The following is a 19,920-nucleotide window of genomic DNA, read 5'->3' on the forward strand; positions in this document are numbered from 1 at the left end:
AAGTACCCCAGATATGATGTCATAAAAAACATAGAGGAAAGGGAAGAGGAAGAGGGAGGAAAGCTCCCCATGGAAGCTAAGGTTTCTCTGATGGAACTGAGGTCTGGGCTAGAACTCAGCGTGGAGGACCAATGGTTCAAGCACAGGGTTTCTTGTGTCTGTGATGTCCTTCCACCATGAGGGTCCCTCTCCGTATTCACTGTGGTGTCTCCATATCATATAAGTATGCCACCTTGATATCTGTGTGTGACATATGTCTTCTTCCCTACCTCCATATTCTTAATGCATCAGTGAACTAAGACTTTCTGGGTTTCAGATTCCAACTGAACTCCTGGGTTCCTTTCTAGTTCTTGCTGCATGCTTGGTCCTAGTGATCCATTCAACCCACTTCCCAGTCTCTCACGGTACCAGACCAACCAAATGGTGTCTCCTCACCCATCTCCGTCATGGAGTTGACTTCTTCCCTTCCTTCAAGTTCATCCTCATACCACACACGTCGTTGCCGTGTGCTGTCATCCTCTGTTAGGATTTACAAGGCTCATGAAGTTCAGAGTTGAGTTGCCAGCAGCTTACCCTGCACATCAGGCACCCACAACCCAGTATGCACAAATTAGCCTCACCATGGTTCCCCTGGTTTCTCTATAGTCTCTGCTTGGTTTTAAGACATTATTGTCTAATTCATCAGAAGTAGAGGGACAATAGTCATTTTTACTCTCATGTTTTCATTTTTGTTGGTTGAACAACAAAAGGCTAGAACTAGTTAATTTTTTCCCATCTCAAGTATTTCTTGATTCCCTTTACAATTGTCACTCATTATCATCACCGGTTATAGTTCAGAGCTATTGCTTCTTGGGGTTAGTCTCCTGCTGGGACATCTAAACTACTGAACGTCTGATCCATTAGGGTCAAGTCCATCCAGTGCAGAACCCACAGCAGATCTGCTGTGGCAAGTCCAAAGGCTCCCAGGGTTGCCCCTCCCTGACAGATACAAACAAAGTAGCCACAACCTACCTTCTACTTTAAACCCACCACTTCCTGCCTCTTTCTAGGCTTTTGTTTTCCTCTGAGAACTCAAGTCTTATTTCAAAGAGTTACTCTAGTAACATGCAACAGTATAGTCTTACATGTATGAAAGCTATTTGTGTTTATTTGCTGTCTGTGGGGTCCCCAATTCCCTTTTCACCCCTCTTTTTTGCCCTCCTAGTCCTCTTTTTAGTTGTCACTCTGGTCACATTCTTGAGGGCCTGGTCCTTTATGTATTTTGTCCCCATGCCATTCCTAACTATGTGAAGCCTTATCCATACACTGCATCTAAGCTAGCCTGTGCATTAATTAGATGGTGTTCCAGTTTGTGTTGATAGCTGTGAGCAGCTTGCTTCCTTTTATGGAAATTAAGATTTTCCTAAATAAGAATTTAGCCCATAACTGAAAAAAAAATGTTTGCCCATTCCACTACTGATAATTGAGCCATTTTAGAAGGCTTATTTGTATATGGGTTTATCTTTAATTTTTCTTTTCAGCCCATATGAATAACAGTAACAAGTCAAATTTTACAGTTATCTTTATTGTGACCTTCTACCCAAGCACTCATACGACATGTTATAAATGTCTTATTCTCAGAGATGCCAAAAAGACTAGCTTTTGGCTTACAGAGTATCACAATTAAAGTGTCAGGGGTCACAGTTTTCTGAATTACAGATCAGTCTCCTTGAGAGTGTTAACCATTGCTTCTTGGAGAATCTTAAACATTTAAAGGTGTTTTTCTAACGCTTTCATTCAGTAACATACTTAGAACATGGATCTCCCCAGGTGGCCAGCTACCATGCCAGAGAAACGCTTTTAAAAGCTTGATTCATCCACATTTCAGAAATATATATTTTTATACTAAAAGGAGCACACTGAGTGTGGCTGTCCCCAAAATACTACACATGCTATTTTCTCAGGAAGAGAAGTGAGGTTTATTTTTTGTTAATGAAATGCCAAACAAGCTCCGCCAACTTGCCAGGCGGAACAAAATCAGAGCATCGTTGGCAGTACCCTGCATGGCTCCATCCACACAAATGTTTTGCAAAAATTTAGCTTAAGCAATTATAATCTCTCTTTTGACCAGGTTCTTTTCAGGAAAAAATTGGGGCATTCAGGAATTGGGGAAGTTATTCACAATATTAGAAACACTTAGAGACACGTCCAATAGCTCCCATCAGGATTGCAGTCCTTCAACCCAGGCCTTTCTTTGCACCTTCAATGGAAGACTTTGGTCGAGGACCAACAGGAATGTAAATTCAGACTTAAACTCCCATTCTCCCTACCGAGTTTTTATAATGTAATATTCATTGCCTCTTTCTGTTTTTCTGTGTACCAGAAGAAACGAACACATCCCCACGCCTTAAGAACTTACAATTAGAAGTATCTCTTAAAACAGGACTTCCCAAAAGAGCAGGCCAATATGCAGATTAGACACAGTGTTTTTTTTTTCCTTGCCATAGCATCAACATTTTATCACCATATTGGAATCTGTTCAATTAGTGAGTATTTTAACTTTCATGGAGGACATGGTTTCTCCAGTGAAAACTTGCCTTTTCTGCCATGGCTCTAGAGCAAGCAGGGGAAATGTTTAAATGTATGAGTTTGGTTGTGTCCCAGTAAAGCTTTATTTACACACACAGAGCATCCTGTATCTGGCTTCCTGGATGCTGTTTACCAATTCCTCATTTAGCTCATTGCTTCCACTAGTAGCTCTTGCTTGGGTTTTAAAGTCATAAAAACTGAAGACAGACATTTACTTCACCTTAACACTTAAGAATGTAGTCAAAATAAACACTTGAGTTCCTTAAGGTTTAACAAAAACTGATGGGACTTAAAATTTTCTTTTCTTGTATTTGTTATTTTTGTGGTGGTTTAAAGAAAAAGTAGGTCACAGATTTTATCTCAGTACTTTAACCTGTCCAGTTAAAAACAAGAAGACAGATCTCATTTGCTGTGAATTTGGGTTCAGAGCCAGGTGGTTTCCCTGTTGCTTTCTGCTCCCTGAGCTGAAGGTCTTCGTGGACATCTTGTCCCAGATGATATTTGGAAAATCCTGTGAAGGGCAGTGGCTGAGGGCAAGAGAAGGTACCACTTCTATGCCCATCAGGCATCAGGTACAAATGTATTCTTGACAGAGCTGTGTGACCAGCAGGAACAGTCCTAAGCCAGACTGCAGGAGAGTCAGGTTACACTCAGTTTTCTCTGACTGCAAGTCCTATGGCCTCTAATTCTTGCAATGCAATCATTCCACACCAGCAGATCTCTCTAAATGCTTCTATTCTTTGTATGAAGATTGCCCTTAATAACACTATTTTAGATTTTTGCTCGTCCCTACTTGGGCCTTGTGGACTGGGGGCCTTGTGCCTCTAATGGTATACTAAATGCATTTGTATTAATCCATTAAAGAGATTTTTTTTAAAAAAAATCCTCTTTCCTTTGGGGAGGAAATGATTATTTGCTTGTATTAACCTAATTTTATGTTTATATGATTCAAAAATGATTGTTGGTGACATTGTAGACTTTTACAGAACTCTCCTGCATGTACCTTTTCTTCTTATGGTGGTGTATATTTCTGCATAACTACATAGCTTTACAATTATACAATCACACATTCATGATTATGTACATATATCGGCTTATGTATCCAAAGGGGACAATTAGAATAGCTGAGCTCTCAAATGGAGGTCATTCTGGCTTGTATCTGTTATGAAAATGGCATCTAAGTGGAGATAGTGCACAGATGTTGAGCTTCCGGAAAATACTACCGTCCTTGTAATAATTGCTACATGCTTCCAGCCACGTAAACAAAGAACACTTAGCCCCTCGCATACAGACACCTTCATACGCCAGTCTTCAGAGGCAGTTATTTTTAAATTTGCAGAATTTGCTTGCAGCACGATTCTCTGCAATATCTTCCCATCTATTTCCACTGTGTCAAACTATGACAGAAACAGAGGGATGCGGGGATAGACTAATGTGTCACTCAGGCTGGCTGGGAGATAAGCTGAGAGAGCAAGAATCGGGTGACGAAGGAGAAAATGTGTCGTCGTTTGAAAAAGAACTCTTCCCTTTCCAGCTATATATATAAAACTCATCCATTGTCAATGGCTAAGGTTATCATTAGTAACGATAACGCCTTACATATGTCTAGGGCCTCATAACTTACAAAGTCCTCTCGGGCTGTGAATGCCTCTCATCCCCCGACAGTCTGTCAGTCTGCCAGCACAGACCTTATTAGTCCCTCCATGTGTCCCAGCCCTGCAGTGACTTCCTGCTGCTCTTTCTAAACCTGGTACCTCAGATCATAGATCCTGGAGCAAACCGGCCATGCGCATCTCCCAGAAGGCCCGGGGTTTGGCTCTCCTGCTTGGTGATGTGTGGAAATTTGCACACTGCAGTTAATTCCTACTTAGAGATAACTCAGATCATTAAAAACCTGAGGTCAGATAACTGCAAATTATTGAGGTCATGCTATTTTTTTTATGGAGACATGTGACAACATTAAAAATGGATAGTATGGATTAATTCCAAAAAATTTATTCTCACTTATGTCATTGGGGCCCCATCCATTTCTCTTGTAAATTAGTCCCAGATAATCATAATTATGACCCTTAGGTACCATAAGAATGAAATACTTCCTAATTACTAAGAGGTGTTCATTTGTGTCTTTTTGATATACAAGGATTTTTCTGCACCGTGACTCCCTGAGAATCAGTCCCCTACATATGTGATTGGTTCACATGATTAGATGTTTCTCCCAGGAGTATTTCTGTGAAAGGAAGCCCTATGCTTGGTGCTGAATGCAGCCAAATCCTACGATGACTTTCGCCTACACTTCTTGTTAATGACAGTCATCCCGACTCCCTTGCTCATTAGCCATACGTCCTTCCCGAAGTGAAACCATGTTGAGTGCGCACCATGATGATGCTTTATCGTGAGCAAATGCTTTCCGTGTCACATACATGATCGGATATCATACAAGACCCATGAGGTATTATTCCCGGCATCAGTATAAAGTCAGCCCCGGGAAACATACGTTGCTCAAAGCCAAATAACGAAGAAGTGACAGGGAAACGTGGTTCTATCCACACAAGTCAAAAACTCTCCTCATCAAACCACAGGCACAGCGGAAACTAGTCACGCAGAATTGATGCCGGGAGCTTCAGCCAGCCCTGATTCTCTTCACATGAGGGCTAGCCTGGTAGTTCTCTTCCCCGGGACTGTTAAGAGTAGTCAGTATCACCTGACAAATCAGAGGTTGAGGCACCTGGTTGTAATCTTGATGATCAGTGTTCAATGACGTCGTCCTCAATATTCCCTTAGAGTGTACCCACCATGGGAGAGCCCCGCCCAGTGCATTGTTTTGTGTGGAGGTAGTTTTATATATTCAGAGTTGAAACAAGACCATGACACGGCAGGGGCCTTTTGTAATCACTATTTTTTTTTAATTCATGTATGACAATAGGAAGCGTTGAAAGGAAATACTGGGGCAAGAGTTCTCCATTTACCTTGGATACAAAATAGATATTTTTTTCCCCTGCCTTTGTCTAATGAACAGAACAGACGGTGCCCACTCTTCCCAGGGAGTGTGAAACAAGAGATAACTGAACACAGGCTTCCTGATCAGCTTTTCACTCTAATCAGAACCGGGTTTTAAACAAGCTGACCTGCTATGAACACGTGACAGAGCATTGCCTTGAACTCGCTCATCTGCACAGTGGCATGAGAAGGTGAGGGACATCTCCGAGGAAGTCAGGCGTGGGCTATTAATTATGTGTAAGGAACGGATGGTCCCCGGGAAGCCACCATCAGCTAGAGAGACCAAAACACTGTGCAGAAGAACTTCTCCGTTTTCATGAGGGATTGCTGATTTCACATGCAAATTGCCAGCTAGTGCAAAGATGCTAACAAAGCAAACTGTGCCTCTCTGCTCAGGAATTCTAAAAAGAAATAAATGTCTTCTGTATTTAATAAGCCCTTATAATTATTCCTGGCATGTCAAGTAGAGCAGGAATAGAATTGGAGAAGATTAGGGGAATGAAATTTTAACATGATATCAGTCTTAAAAGAATTGAATGAGTGGCCCCAGAAATCGTCATTCTTTAAATATGACTCTGCCATTTAATTAGAGAGAGAATGCAGAACGAAATCCTGCCATCATTCTAGGGTTTAGCATAATTTTGAACCATCAGGCAAAATGGCAAGATCAAGCTTGATGTCCCACTATAGGACTTCTTAGAACAAAGGGGAATGAGAGGTGTGTGGCAGTGGCATTGGAGTGAGGATGTTGGACACTTGGCAGCCTGGTCCTTCCCCTCCTTGGACTTTGCTCCTGTGCAAATGGTTTCCAAGGGAAAAAGTAGCAGAGTCAAACCAAGCAAGATTTCTTAAGAAAAGGAATTCCGGTATCAGCAGCGAAAGAGGTGACTTTTGCGTCTGTCACGTCTGAGGGCTCCTGAAGTGTTGTCTCATTAAAATGTATGCCCAGAATTAATTCACATTCATTTTGTTAAGAGCCAAATCACCTGGGTTGAATTTGTGAGTGGAATCATAAAAAATGAATAATGAGAAATGGTAACAGGCCCGCGGAGTGGCCAGGGAGGAGGAGCATAGGTAAGCGGAGACTCTTCTCCCCCTCGGTGATTTTTAATGTTTCTTGGTGTGTGTGTGTGTCAGGGGGGAGATAGTTTAGTCACTAAAGTCATTTCTTTGCAAACATGGAGACCTTTCTTCCATCCCCAGAACCCATGTTAACAAATAAGAAGCTGGGTATGTTGGCACTTGGTTATGGTCACACTGTGGAGGAGGCAGAAACAAGAGGAACCGTGGGGCTTACTAGTCATCCAAATTAGTCTACTTCATGAGTTCAAGACCAATGAGAGACTTGACAGGTGGTACCTGAGAAATGGCATGAGATGTCTTTGAACTTCCACATGTACAGACAGACACACATACACACATACATTCACACACACAGGGACATGCATACACACATAGACATACTGGGACATGCATGCACGGACCCATACATGCAAACACAGATGAACACCTACACATTTGGTGTTTATGGAGGTTATACTGAAGCTGCTACATGGTGTAAAATAAATAGAATCTTTAAAACAAGTGACAGGTTAAAATTTGTAATTGGCTTTCCATGGTTTCCAAGTAGGTGGTAATAAGAAAAAGAAGAAAATTCCTAAAGAAAGTAAGATTTATACATTTTTTTTGTAAGAAAACCTGAAAAGAACATTTAATGATCTTGTGAGGCTGGATGAGGAAATAGGACCCCGGGGAGAGGATTCATGAAGTTGCCTCATTTGGAGCTGCCCATGGCAGGGTTTTTGGAAGATACTAATAAAGGCCATGATGTACCTGGCCTAGAGATGCTCAGAAGTTGAAAATTAGAGCCTCTATTCCTATCATCTCAGAGCCAAAACAATGATATCCTATGTCTGTACAGATGACTGATCTTAACAAGTACAAGGCCAGACTAGATGGCTCAACCTCTCACTCTGCACGTCATCTTGGCTGCCCATAACCCGAAGGACAGCTACTTCTTTCTGTCCTATAGATGATTCCCAGGAGATCACGCTGGCTGCCCTCTATTGCTAGGTTAAGACATTTGTGTTGAGTTGTTATCAGGACATTTAATGTTTTTCTAAGACTTCAACTGCTCTTGACCTCCCAACGGTTCTAATTTTAGAACTGCCCGTGATTGGCAGCTGGCTACTTTGGGGACACGCCACCCTCATCTCGAAAAGCAGAGGCTGGGACTCATTTCACAATGAGAGTCTCCTAGAACATGAGGGGACAGGTCCCTTCTATCTGTAGAGAAGCCTGGATGTTGTGGGGAAAGAATTAGCGCAGACATGCCTACAGGATCAAAACGGAGCCTGGCTGGTCTTTGTATCTATTTTTCTACCCCCCTCTCAAATGGGGCTGCTCATGTATCCCTTCATCAAAACCCTAATTCTGGACCAAGATGCTGCTTTGTACGTCAAGGTTCCCCTTCCCTTGGGTATATCAGAGAATGTCTGGTCTCTGAGGCAGATAAAATTAAGTATAGGGGCCTCTCACTGTCAGCCTCTTGGGTACCAGAAATTGGTTGTCTCATCCCATAGCAGGCAGGCCACATAGACACCCCAGTGCATCCTGGGGGAGTGACCCAGAATAGCTTCTCTTTGGGTCTCCTGCTGGGCCTCTGAGCTTTTCATGCTCTCCGGTGGTGACATCCATTTTATAACTAAGGGAAAGAAATTTCAGTCTATTCCATTTTCTCTGTGTCTCATGTACTGTACACTGTCATGTAAATGGGCACTGAACCTACCAGTTTCTCCTAAAACTTGTACTATTCTTATTTTGGGATATAAATTGTTTTAGGCCCCTAGGCAATCTTTTCCAAGAAATCAATGTGGCCTCAAAGAAGTGTAAACACTTAGAGCAGTGGTTCTCAACCTGTGGATCTTGACACCTCTAGCAAAACCCTCTCTCCAAAAAAATATTTACATTACAATTCGTAATAGCAACAAAATTACAGTTATGAAATAACCACCAAAATAATTTTATGGTTGGGGGTTCACCATAACATGAGGAACTGTATAACAGGGTCACAGCATTAGGAAGGTTGAGAACCACTTGCTCAAGGTTTCAAGAAAGGAAACTGGCAAAGTAGAAAGAGGTATGAGGGACACACAGAGCGTTTCCCCAGCCTCAGATTGAATAGTTGATAAAATTGTGTCATAACTATCCAGACGAAATGAACTTGTGTGACTATGTGTTGAAATCTGGCTTGTGATATAAAAGCACAATTAAGCCAGCCATTTTGTCACCGCGCTTCGAACCTCCCCTTCCCTTAGTGATGTGGCTCCACTAGCTTGTGAGATTAGCTGGCATCCTTAGGTGATCCTGATATGGTCCATGACATGCCTATGTTCCTTCAAAAGGAAGCAGATTAAATTACATGTGGCTATGGCCGAGACTGCAGATTTTAAAGCCATGTTGTTCCTGTATCCATCCACATCTGCATTTTCTAAAATGTGTACTGCTTTTTTTTTTTTTTAACCAAAGGACAGCTTTGAATAGTCACCTCAGCTGGTGGCTCAGGCACATAAACTAAGTCTTCGCCAATGTACCCCGCATTGGGTTAAGTATTTAGCATAGATTAATTGGAAGTAGTGTTATTTTTATTTGTATCTTGTAGGCAAGGAAGTCAACTCATGAAGAAATAAAGCCACACATTCAGATTACAAAGACAGAGCCAGGATAACACCTCAGGGAACCTGATTCCATAGTTGACATTCTCTTCTCAGAGATTCTATTCAGTCATTTTTATTTTTACATGAATGAGAAATAGGCAGATAAGCCGGGTGGACAGGACAGATCAGAGTCAAGTTTAGTTCCAAGCCAATTGATTACATTCAGATAGAAGGAAAACAATCAGCACAAAGAGATCACCTTTTGGTCTAAGTCTCCAGGAATCGGGAGATTGCAGTTCATGCATCCATGCATGGCTCAGACCCGTACACTTCCATGCAGTATAAGCATAGCCACGGCAGGAACTGTGCCGCCTGCATTAAAATCCCAGCTCCACCACCTGGAAGCTGTGTGATCCCAGGCTAATGACTTGCTGCCTCTGTGACTCTGTCTGGTCTGTAGAAAGAGGGTAATTGTGCCCACTTCACATGGCCGTTGTGGAGCTCAAGAGGTTGTGAATACAGATTAGTGCCTGCTATAGAGTTAAGTACACTGTACAGGTGTTTGCTTTCCTCTCCGCCTCATGATCTGCTCCACAGATGTGGTGATGGTGCTGGTTGTGATGGAGGCTTTAGGTATTCAGAAGCTCTCTGGACTTTATATAGGAGAAGATGAAAACACAGCTCCTGTTAGTCCTGTTAGATGCACTTCAGTGACTATGACAATTTTAAGATCGTCTAGGACAGTGGTCCTCAACCTGTGGGCCGAGACCCCCCCCCAGGGATCGCAGATATCCTGCGTATCAGATATTGACATTGCAACTCATAAAGGCAGCAAAATTGTAGTGATGAAGTAGCAATGGAATAATTTTACAGTTGGGGGTCACCACAACATAAGGAACTGTATTAAAGCAATGAAATATTTTTATGATTGGGGATCACCCCAACATGAGGAACTGTATTAAAACAATGAAATATTTTTATGGTTGGGGGTCACCACAATATAAGGAACTGTATTGAAAGCAATGAAATAATTTCATGGTGGGGATCCCCACAGTATGAGGAACTGTGTTAAAGGTCACAGCATTAGGAAGCTTGAGAAGCTTTATCTCATTGGAATGATAAGTGAAAAGGTGATCAACCAACATGTTGCATGCCACTGGGTAAAATTACAATTTTGCCCTTAATCGGAAGGGATTTAACTTCACATATAAATGAGATGATTTTCAAACTGAAATCAGAGAGACTGAAAATTTATTGTGAGAGTCTGAATCTTGATCTGGGTGGATGATTCGGTCAACAAGGTGTTTGCTATGTGAACTCAAATACCCCAGTTCAGATGCCCAGAGCACACGGAAAATGGTAGTGTGGGACCTGTGCCTGTATCCCTGTGATGGAGAGACGGGGCGTCTCTGAGACTGCTGGTCAGCTCGTCTAGTCAAATTAGTAAGCTACAGGTTCAGTGAGAGACTCTCTCTCCAAACTAAGGTGGCTATTGATCAAGGAAGGGAGCTAATGTGAACCTCTAACTTCTATAGACTCAGACAGAGGTGAGCACGAGCACACATACACACAAAATTTTGAATCTTGACATGTTAGAAAGTGGGACGCATTCCTATCTGCAAAGGTCAAGTGATAAGGAAGCCATGACAGAGCTTTTGTTTTGACAATTCATCTTGGGAAAATACAGTAGGTCATCCAATAACTTACAGATTTGATAGATTTTTCACAGATATAAGTCTTCACTTCTGTTTTTGCCAAAGAATCTGACTGGATTCCAGGATTCCTTAGGGGGCTTTCGTGAGGGTAAGGCAGGCTTTATGACTTTAAGGAAGCTTGGCCCAACTCTGCCAGCTCACCAATGGGAAAGGTTGGCAAAGTTCCAAAGGTGATTTGCATTATATCTGTTATGTCACAGGGTGGAGAGTGTTTGGGTGGCTGAAAGGGGAAGCCTATAATTTTGTAGCTATTAGTTGAACATTTCTGCTAAGCCTATTTTTATTCAAAAAATTGGAAAGAATCTCAGCACTCGGGACAATTCTAGGCTTCTCCGCCACCAGAATAGAATCTACCCAGACTCGGCACTAATTCTGACCGTACAAGTAATCAGAGTATAAATATTGAGCCCCAAATATTGACTTCCTTTGTCTCTCCCTTCCTTCCTTCCTTCCTTCCTTCCTTCCTTCCTTCCTTCCTTCCTTCCTTCCTTTCTGATCAGCATTGTCCTTTGTGAAGATTTTTCTGTGTAAAGAGGTAGGGTTTTGAACTTAATCCTAACTACTTAGGAAAAATGGCGCCACTGCTGTCTTGCTTAGAAAGATGGAGCACAGTTACGCTCACTACAGAGCCATGAATTACTTCCGTATTGATAGCCATCATGTGTGCCGGATGTACACACGTTCTTCTAGCTTCTTGAATAGAACGCTAGATGATTGCCCTATCAATAAATTAGAACAACAACCATGTCATGCTTTCTCGCTGCCTAGGGTCACCCTCATGTGACGCTTAGCGACTTCACTACACGTGGGTAATCAGGTGAAGGAGCACCCCCGCCATCGTCCATGGGTCAGCTATGTGGACTCTAGCTGCCAAAGGCGCTTCTCCTTCTGAACCGAGCGCTTTGCTCAGCCAGTGTAGACATGGCCTGATAAACAATGGAACATCTATCTGCCTTGAGAACTGGAGTGTGACTTGGTCTAATCCTTTAACTGAGAATCGGGCACAGGTTTGATGAATGGTTGAGATGACGGCATTTCTAGTAAAGCGGATCCTAAATTGGCGATAATGAAATGAGCAGCGTAATTTATAATGAACTTCAAAGAGGTAGTGCTGAGTGCGGCAGAAGCTAATCAAGGCGCCATCAAATCAAAGGTTTCGCGTGAGCTTAACTATGTGTGGCAGGGAGGTTCTTGCAGGCTTATATCTGTCAGAGTGTTGCCTGGCCATGTCATTTTTTAACCAAGATGTCACCTACCTCAGGAGAAGCAACATGCCTTGCACTCTCTCCTCCCTATGTTTTGTTGGGGAGCGCAAATGAAGCGGGGGGTGCCTTTGCAAACCCCACACTTTGATTTTGCAGGCTCACAGGCTGGCAGAGTCAGGGAGGACGTGGCTAAGACCAGCAACCCTGCACCCCGTCCAGGCTGTCTGCGGGGAGTGTTTCCTGACCTGTCCAGAGAAGTCTGTCCAGGATCATTGAGACATCCCTGAGATTTCAATCGGATGCATGAAGGATGCTGGAAACATGAATCACTGTCTGTGTTTTTCTTTTCATGCACTTAACCCACCAAGGAAAGTGAGGAAGGTGGGGCCGTAAGCCTTAATACACAACCTCTCTCTCCTAGGATATGACACACTCCCAACCAGGCCTTCCCAGACCCTCTGTAGCTCACCAAGCTTCCAAGTTTTAAATATTAAAACCATGAGGCTAGTTTTTCACATATTGAAAACAACTCGATTTGGGAGCTGGGTTAAAAAAAAAAACCTGAGACTTGTACTTTGACTTTTTGATCATTTGTCTATTTCCTCAGGAAAAAAAGAAAGTGTTACCAGTGATATGAATTAACTGTGAGAAACCTAAGGAAAATATTACCTTCCAATTCTCTTCAAAATAGATGCTCACATTATCTTTAAATGGTGGCTAAGTGGTTCAGCGAGAAGCAAGCAGCGTTAACAGCTTCAGAAAAAATAAACCCTGTCTCTTTAGAAGCGCGAGTTGTGCTGAAGAGCCTATAAGCTTAATTCGCTGAGCAGCCACCCAGTCTTTGCCGCTGTATTTCGTTAGAAAGGAAGGAGAGGCTGTTTCTACAGGGTGTCACAGGAAAATCGATGCTGAGCCACGGATTATTGGATCCCACAGAACCGTGGCGACTCGGCAGTGAAATTCTTCCAAAGGTGAGTAGGGACATTGATTTTCTTTCTCGTGCCTGAGGAAATATGGCCCAAGGAACAGAGACTAATTTTAGATTGGAAACAAGTATGACATGACCCCTTTACTTCCAAAAAAAAAAATGCAGTAACTTTGCCAAACAAATAAGCGTGGAAATTCAATAAGCATAGAAGTTGGTCTCATTCAGTTTTTTTTGTTTGTTTGTTTTTTTAAAAAAGTGTCTTTGGTACATTTTATTTAAAAAGTATGTTTGTTTGAACTTTTATCTGTAGCTTAGATTCAGCTAAAAGTATTTTGGTGAAATATTTTTATCATGTAATATGGATGTCTCCATCTTAAATTCCTGACATGAATGTACCGTCCTATCCGTTTCTAAGAAAAGCAAACTCCTTATTTACACCACCTCAGTTAAAACAGGAGCCGGTCACCAACCTTCATCCTCAAACTCTATTTCCCAGTCAAACCTGTAGTACGGCTTCTACACTCACACTCACTTGTTTGCCTGTTTACGTGACAGCCTCTTCTAGATACCTGAGTTGAAAGAAAAAGAACAAAACAAAAGAGCAACAAAAAAGCAAAGCTGTTCCTCCCACCTCGGTTGCTTCCCTGCATCACTTAGCATTCCGTCTGCGAAGGCAGAGGTGTCCCTGGTTTGGGAAGTATAAATCCCGTGGGACGTCAGCTGGAGAACATTTTACGCATCGCTCATTCTGTTATGAGCCTGCTGCTCTTCCGTCTCCCGACAAGGTAAGAGATTTATCGTGAACTGGCTACGAGAAGGAGAGGGTGTTGTGTGCCGGTAGAACCTGCTTCTCAACCTGCCTGTTTCTTGCGAGTTATAACGGAGAATGTGCAGCTTGTGTTCTAAGCAAAGCATAATTGCAGCGGCTATACTGCTGGCTTATGCGACGGCAAGTTCTCCTGTCCCTGGTGGCACTGGTGTTCTGCCCTGGGGCCTGGGGCCTGGAGTGGTGTCTTCTTCTCATGGAAAGAGGCGCGAGGAGTTTTTTTTTTTTTTTTTTTTTTTATAATGAATTTGAGCAGAGTTGATGATCCAAGAAGACTATGCAGGCTGCAAAGCACAAAATGGCCAAATTACTACTTTAATCTGGTGAGAAAGAGATATATCTGAGTTATACTCATTTGTGCAATCAGAAATTTATTATAAAATGTCAAAACATAAAAAAAAGCTTACCGGTTCATAGAAATGAATGTGATGATCTTATCATTTAGTTTTGTTTACTTGTTTTTGTTTTTGTTTTGTTTTAAGTTTTGTGTTCAAGACAGGGCTCTTTGTGTTGCCCTGGCTGTCCTGTAACTTGCTCTGTAGACCAGGCTGGCCTCAATCTCATGGAGATTCCCCTGTCTCTGCCTCCTGAGTGCTGGGATTAAAAGTGCGCATAGACAGCTGGCAGTTGGCATTGGTTTTTCTTTTTAAATTGGCCAGTCAAAACAGTCTCATTTTCTTTTCCTTAGCGTATGCTTTTAAACTGTCTGAAACACTAAAGGCTGTGTATTTTCACTGCTCAAATTCAGGCTAAGTAGACAGTGTCTACTCTGGCTGTGCCCGACATCCCTGCTCCGTGCAAGACCACTGATGAGAAGAGCACAGAAATATAAATAAAATACCTGGAAGTGAAAATCTTTGAATTTCCCATTCGATGTGGTAAGATTTTTATCAAGCTCTATGTAACTGCATTTGCTTTCCACGCTGTCCCATCACGCTCCCTCTGCTCTGTCTGCACTGCGACTCTTTGGAGATGTTTAAAACTAGTCCATTTAATGATTATGTTTATATATAAACCAAATGATTTTCTCTCTCTTCCATCGTCTTTGGATTATGAATCAGAATATCATGCAGGTAAATAAGTCAAGTGTAAATGGTAGACATTATAGTTCTTTGGGGGAAAGGGCATGCTATTTTTTGTTCCTTGCTGGGGTTTAATGGGTGGTGCCTACATTCTTGGAGGTGAACAAAGACAATAGCATTTTTCACATGCTCAGAGGTTAAAATGGGAACTAAAGACTTTTTTTTTTTTGCTATGAGTGATAACCGCATGTACACTGTTGCAATAATGGAGTATCTTTACAAGGATAAAATGACAGCCACCAAGGGTGAGATGATGCAAAAATCAGACATGAATACAGTTCTAGATACCCGTGCACACAATTCAGAAAGCCCCAGCATCTAGCTCTCTTCACTTGGCAAGTGTATTGTATGGACCAGAAGAAAAGCAATTTTTCATGTTTATCAAAAACGATCTCATAAGATATTGAATATTTGTCAATCTCATAAGATAGTGAATATTTGTCTATCTATCTACTGTCTATCTATCTATCTATACAGTATGATGCAGCCATTTCTCTTCTAGATTAAGGTTAAGCATGTCTTATAAGTTTTTCATGTTGAATATGTCCTAAACAATTTGAGGGAAGTGGTAACTCATTGAGGCACGCTCATCTTTAGTGCGCAAGCTATCTGAGAAGCGCAAATGGCAGAACGCAATGTCCCTGACTTAGAAACTTTCCCTTTGTTTGCTCCTCATCCTCCTCGGGGCTCTTTCTGGACTCCCCTCTCTTCCGTTTCTCTTTGATGCTTCTATTGTATTCCACTTGGCAGTTAAAGGACAGAAGCCACAATAAGGCTGCCTGGCTACATTTTCCCAGTGCCCCCCAACTGCGAGTTAAGCTGAGGAACATTTCGAGAGCTCGGCCCATTTCATTCACAGCGGGACGGCAGGTAAAAGCATTTCTGTATTAAAATACACATTTTGTTTCTTCAGGTTTTTGATTTAATTTTTCTGGCTTGCCGGTCAGGAGAAGAAATGGAAGTAGGTTGGGGATCAAATGCCTGGGGTATTTAATCAGACGCCTGGCAACTCCTGATTACAGGATACGGAAAATTCACTTTTGAGGATTACTGTGGTGGATTTTGTCAACTCCAATGGGTGCCCCCTTCTACACAGCATGGAATTGGTCTGCTTCCATCCGACCACCACCTAAACAGAACATAGTGGAAGAACTGCAAAGTGTTTTTATGATAACTCTTGGGTTGTTAGAAACTAAATGGGCAGAGTAAAAATTTGTATTGCATATGCATATCTGTACATAATGTGCATTATTATTTGATCGATGAGAATGAGACAGTGAGATTAAATTTGTGTCCAAGTCACCTGATTATGATTTCTTAAGTTTTATGAGCCACCTTCCATACTAAGTGAAGCTCACGTAATCAAGCAAACATAATAGAGCAAATCATATGTTGATCTTTGATCATGGGACTTAGTCTGCTGTGCTAAGGGCCTCTAAGTCCAGACAAATGGGAGCTTGTGGGGTAAGACAAACTTTTCTCCCCGTGCAGGAGCAGACAGAGGGCATTCCGCCATGACTGGTAAAATCTGGATAAATAACATCAGTTTCCATCCATACCGATTGTATTTCTAAGGGAAGTTAGATCTTTGTATCCGAGTCACATGGGGCAGATGAGGCTCACACTGTCACATTGATGGTGGGAGGATTGAAGTTCTGAACTAAGTCAGATAACTATGGTGGGGACATTACTCACTAGGAAGGAAAAGTTCCCACAGCTAGTGATGTCAGTTTTACAGAGCCGTTTCCACTGGAGTTAGTGCCAGCTCGCACGCTACCTTACCCCGGAGTTTGACTGGCGTTTCGCTTTATGTTCTCTGAGCATCCCATTGATAGTTCTTTTTCGGATCAAGTCATATCTTAACAAAAGAGTGCAGTGGAAAAAATAATGGAGCCTTTCTCTGAGGTTTAATAAGGCACATTATGAACGGAAGGCCCCTGGATGTCCACAATGTGACTATGCCTAGAATCTTGTCAAAGGTATGTGGTTCCTTCTGCTTGAGTAGCCGGACAGGTCCTCTAGCCAAGTTGTCAAGGCTGACAAAGACTTTCTATTTATAAATGTCCTGGAGGACCTACGAGGCGTACTGGACACTCGTTTGTTTTCTAAAGTAAGGTTCAGAATCAATAAGTTAAAAGTTTTTCAGAGTTGCCTCTCTGCTTGCCTGTGGCAACACCACCTCGGATATTGATCCACTCAGAAGGCAGGGAAGGCCAGCTCCACTGCACTCTAGAGCGCTAGGTGGGTTCATTTTCTGCTGTCAGGAGGAGGGGCTTCCATTTGCTCATTTGATGTGTCTTGGCTTTCAAAATAATTTTGCAGGGTAGTTATATGCGAGGGCAGGGTTTGGAGTGGTAGAACACAAAGGCAAGCTTTCAAAAGTTATTATTATTATTATTTTATTATTATCCTATTGGTTAAATAAAAAATTCTAGAAAAATGTCTTTGTTTTGGGATCGAATCATTGAGTAAAATGAAGACCATAGTGAACCTGTCACAAGAAGGAGCAGAGGGAAGAGGGCCCTTCAGTTGCTGCGATCCCTAAGGGCCCACTAGGCTGATAAACTCTTAATGAACTTGAAGCTAAAGAGATGAACCATTGCTGTCTAAAGCGGCATAAAGACAACAAGCCACCTTCATATGGTTCTCTTCTAATTGTTTATCTCAGTGGTCCATGACGCAGGGCAAATACGGGCACCTATGCTTTCATTGAATCCTGCACATCTTTCAGGAAGTCCTGACAACTGCAGAGGAGGGAGACCTCAGCGACCAGGCATGTGACCCCAAAGTGAGACATTTTAGATCTGAAGTTTGGATTTTATTTTAGAAACATACACTTGGCCTTCTGTTCTCATTTTATCACGTGTACTTCATTGCCTACAAAAATATTTCAATGCGCTTCTCTTCAAGTAAAGCTGGGGTTTGAAATAGACTTGCCATATCTTCCCCTCTGGACTGTGATAGACCTTTGTGGGGTGTCTCCTGTGTTCCAGCAGGTAGTTTAATGCCCAGCATCCTAGCACACTTTCTTCAGGTTTGAAAAAAGCAGCCTAGAGAAACACGGGGTTGGGACACATGAATGGGCGACAGGTGGGAGACTAGTAAACGACCATCGCGCACCTGAATCTGGTTTTCTACCCCGGAGGTTTTAGGTGATCAGCGTCAGAAAGTAGAACTGAGTTCCTTGTGAATGTGCAAAATTTTGTTGAACCCTCTGGTCAGTGGGGCACACGCCTTTAACCCCAGCACTCAGGAGGCAGAGGCAGGCGAATCTCTGTGAGTTTGAGGCCAGCCTGTCTACAAGAACTAGTTCCAGGACAGGCTCCAAAGCAACGCAGAGAAACCCCATCTTGAAAAACCAAAGGGAAAAAAAAAATCATTGAACCCAAAGCAGTTCTTTTGGGCTTTAGGAGACTGCAGTTTTGTTGTCGGTATCTTTGAGATATGGAACCTTCTTCTTGGCTCCTCATCACCGTCTTTGACAAACGTTCCACACTTCAAGGTTCCGTTTTCTTTCCACTTGTTTTCCCTCTGAAGATGAACTGCTACATTTTATTCCTCGGTTCAAATGTTGTGTGCATGGATTGTGTTCAGCCAGAAGAATGGAAACTTGAAATCGGGGGTATGGGACTAGAATGCTGGCCTGTGCGTCTGTGTGTGTCTCTATGTGCATATGTGTGTGTATAGGTGCCTATCTGTGTGCGTGTGTGTATGTTTGTATGTGCATATGTGTTTATATCTGTTGTGTGTGTGTGCGTGTGTGTGTGTGTGTGTGTGTGTGTGTGACAGAGAGAGAGAGAGAGAGAGAGAGAGAGAGAGAGAGAGAGAGAGGGGGAGAGAGAGAGAGAGAGAGAGAGAGAGAGAGAGAGAGAGAGAGAGAGGAAGAGAGAGAGACCCAAAGAGAACATTGCTCATGTTAGTACATACATGTACTGGTTAAACTAGAATTGGCTTGAATAGTTTGAACCCCGGTTCCCCTCATTAGCCCTAAAAAGAATTTTTCAACCTTCTTCCTCACCTGAGGATATTTACCCTCGCCCTCACAGTGTGGCAACAGAAATTAAATAGCACAGTGGACCTAAGAACCATGTTTAGTGTATGGTAAAAGATCACAAGCATCAATAATCATCTTCCATGGAGCTAGCATTTACTGCGTGTCTGCACACGCACATACAGCCCATATACACACTTTCAGCGTAACACATTATTATTCAAAGCATGCTGGCTAGTCTTCAGAGGGAATCGTGAAAAGGCACTGCTTGCCGTCAGCATTGGCATCTTCCAGTGAGCAGGTGTGTCCTCTTCTTACTCAGTCACAATGCCCGATGCCCTGCCTCCCTTTCCCTCATTGCTGGCAGACCCTTTGTGCTGCAGGTAACCAGCACAAAGGTGAGAATGATTGAAAGCATTTGTACTATACCGCCCATAGAAAGGTCTCTGACCTCTTATCAGGGATCAAGCCCTGAACCAAGGAGATTGGAGCACAGGCAGCAGCTGGAAAAATTATCCAGACTGTGCAATCTCTGCCTGCCCTCTGGAGCGCTCTCCCCAGAGTCAGGATGGTTAACTGGGCCATGGGGTGAGGTTAGTTCAGATGCTGAAGGTGCCTGCTGGGGCTCTCTTTGGGGTTTGTCCAACATCCTCAAAGGCAGCCTCTTTCTAAGCCTGGGGCCATTTAGGAATGTCTTTCAGCTTTTCCCTAGTTTTAAGCCCCAGTTTTTCTTTAATGACTGTGGACTTTGAATCTTGCTATGCCTGAGACACAAGCTAGAGCCTTTGGAACAGTTTTCCCAATATTATTCTTCTCGTTTGGATACATAGTTTTGTTTTGTTTTGTTTTTTTCCTGCCTATTTCCTATCCACAGCCTCCTTCTTACTTGCCCATTGTGTTTCTCTCACAAAGGTTTACATTCGAGGCTGGAAGCGTTGCATCCATCAGATGC

At 42.6% G+C, this 19,920-nt stretch overlaps 1 long non-coding RNA gene across 2 annotated transcripts in view; it reads left to right on the plus strand.

The window, feature by feature from the left end:
• The window catches only part of LOC126503829 (uncharacterized), an 87,847-nt gene that overhangs the window by 16,112 nt on the left and 51,815 nt on the right, over window positions 1-19,920 (plus strand). Inside the window, exons 4-7 of one of the 2 annotated variants that reach the window (XR_007592410.1) lie at window positions 5,585-13,112; window positions 13,625-13,854; window positions 14,644-14,773; window positions 15,728-15,847. This is a non-coding gene — a long non-coding RNA (uncharacterized lncRNA). The remainder of the gene's footprint in view (window positions 1-5,584; window positions 13,113-13,624; window positions 13,855-14,643; window positions 14,774-15,727; window positions 15,848-19,920) is intronic. The other variant, XR_007592411.1, reaches the window with a different exon arrangement.

The sequence above is a fragment of the Alexandromys fortis genome, unplaced genomic scaffold (genome assembly GCF_014885135.2).
Source record: "Alexandromys fortis isolate MF-2015 unplaced genomic scaffold, M_Fortis_MF-2015_v1.1 scaffold_50, whole genome shotgun sequence".
Classification (NCBI taxonomy): domain Eukaryota; kingdom Metazoa; phylum Chordata; class Mammalia; order Rodentia; family Cricetidae; genus Alexandromys; species Alexandromys fortis.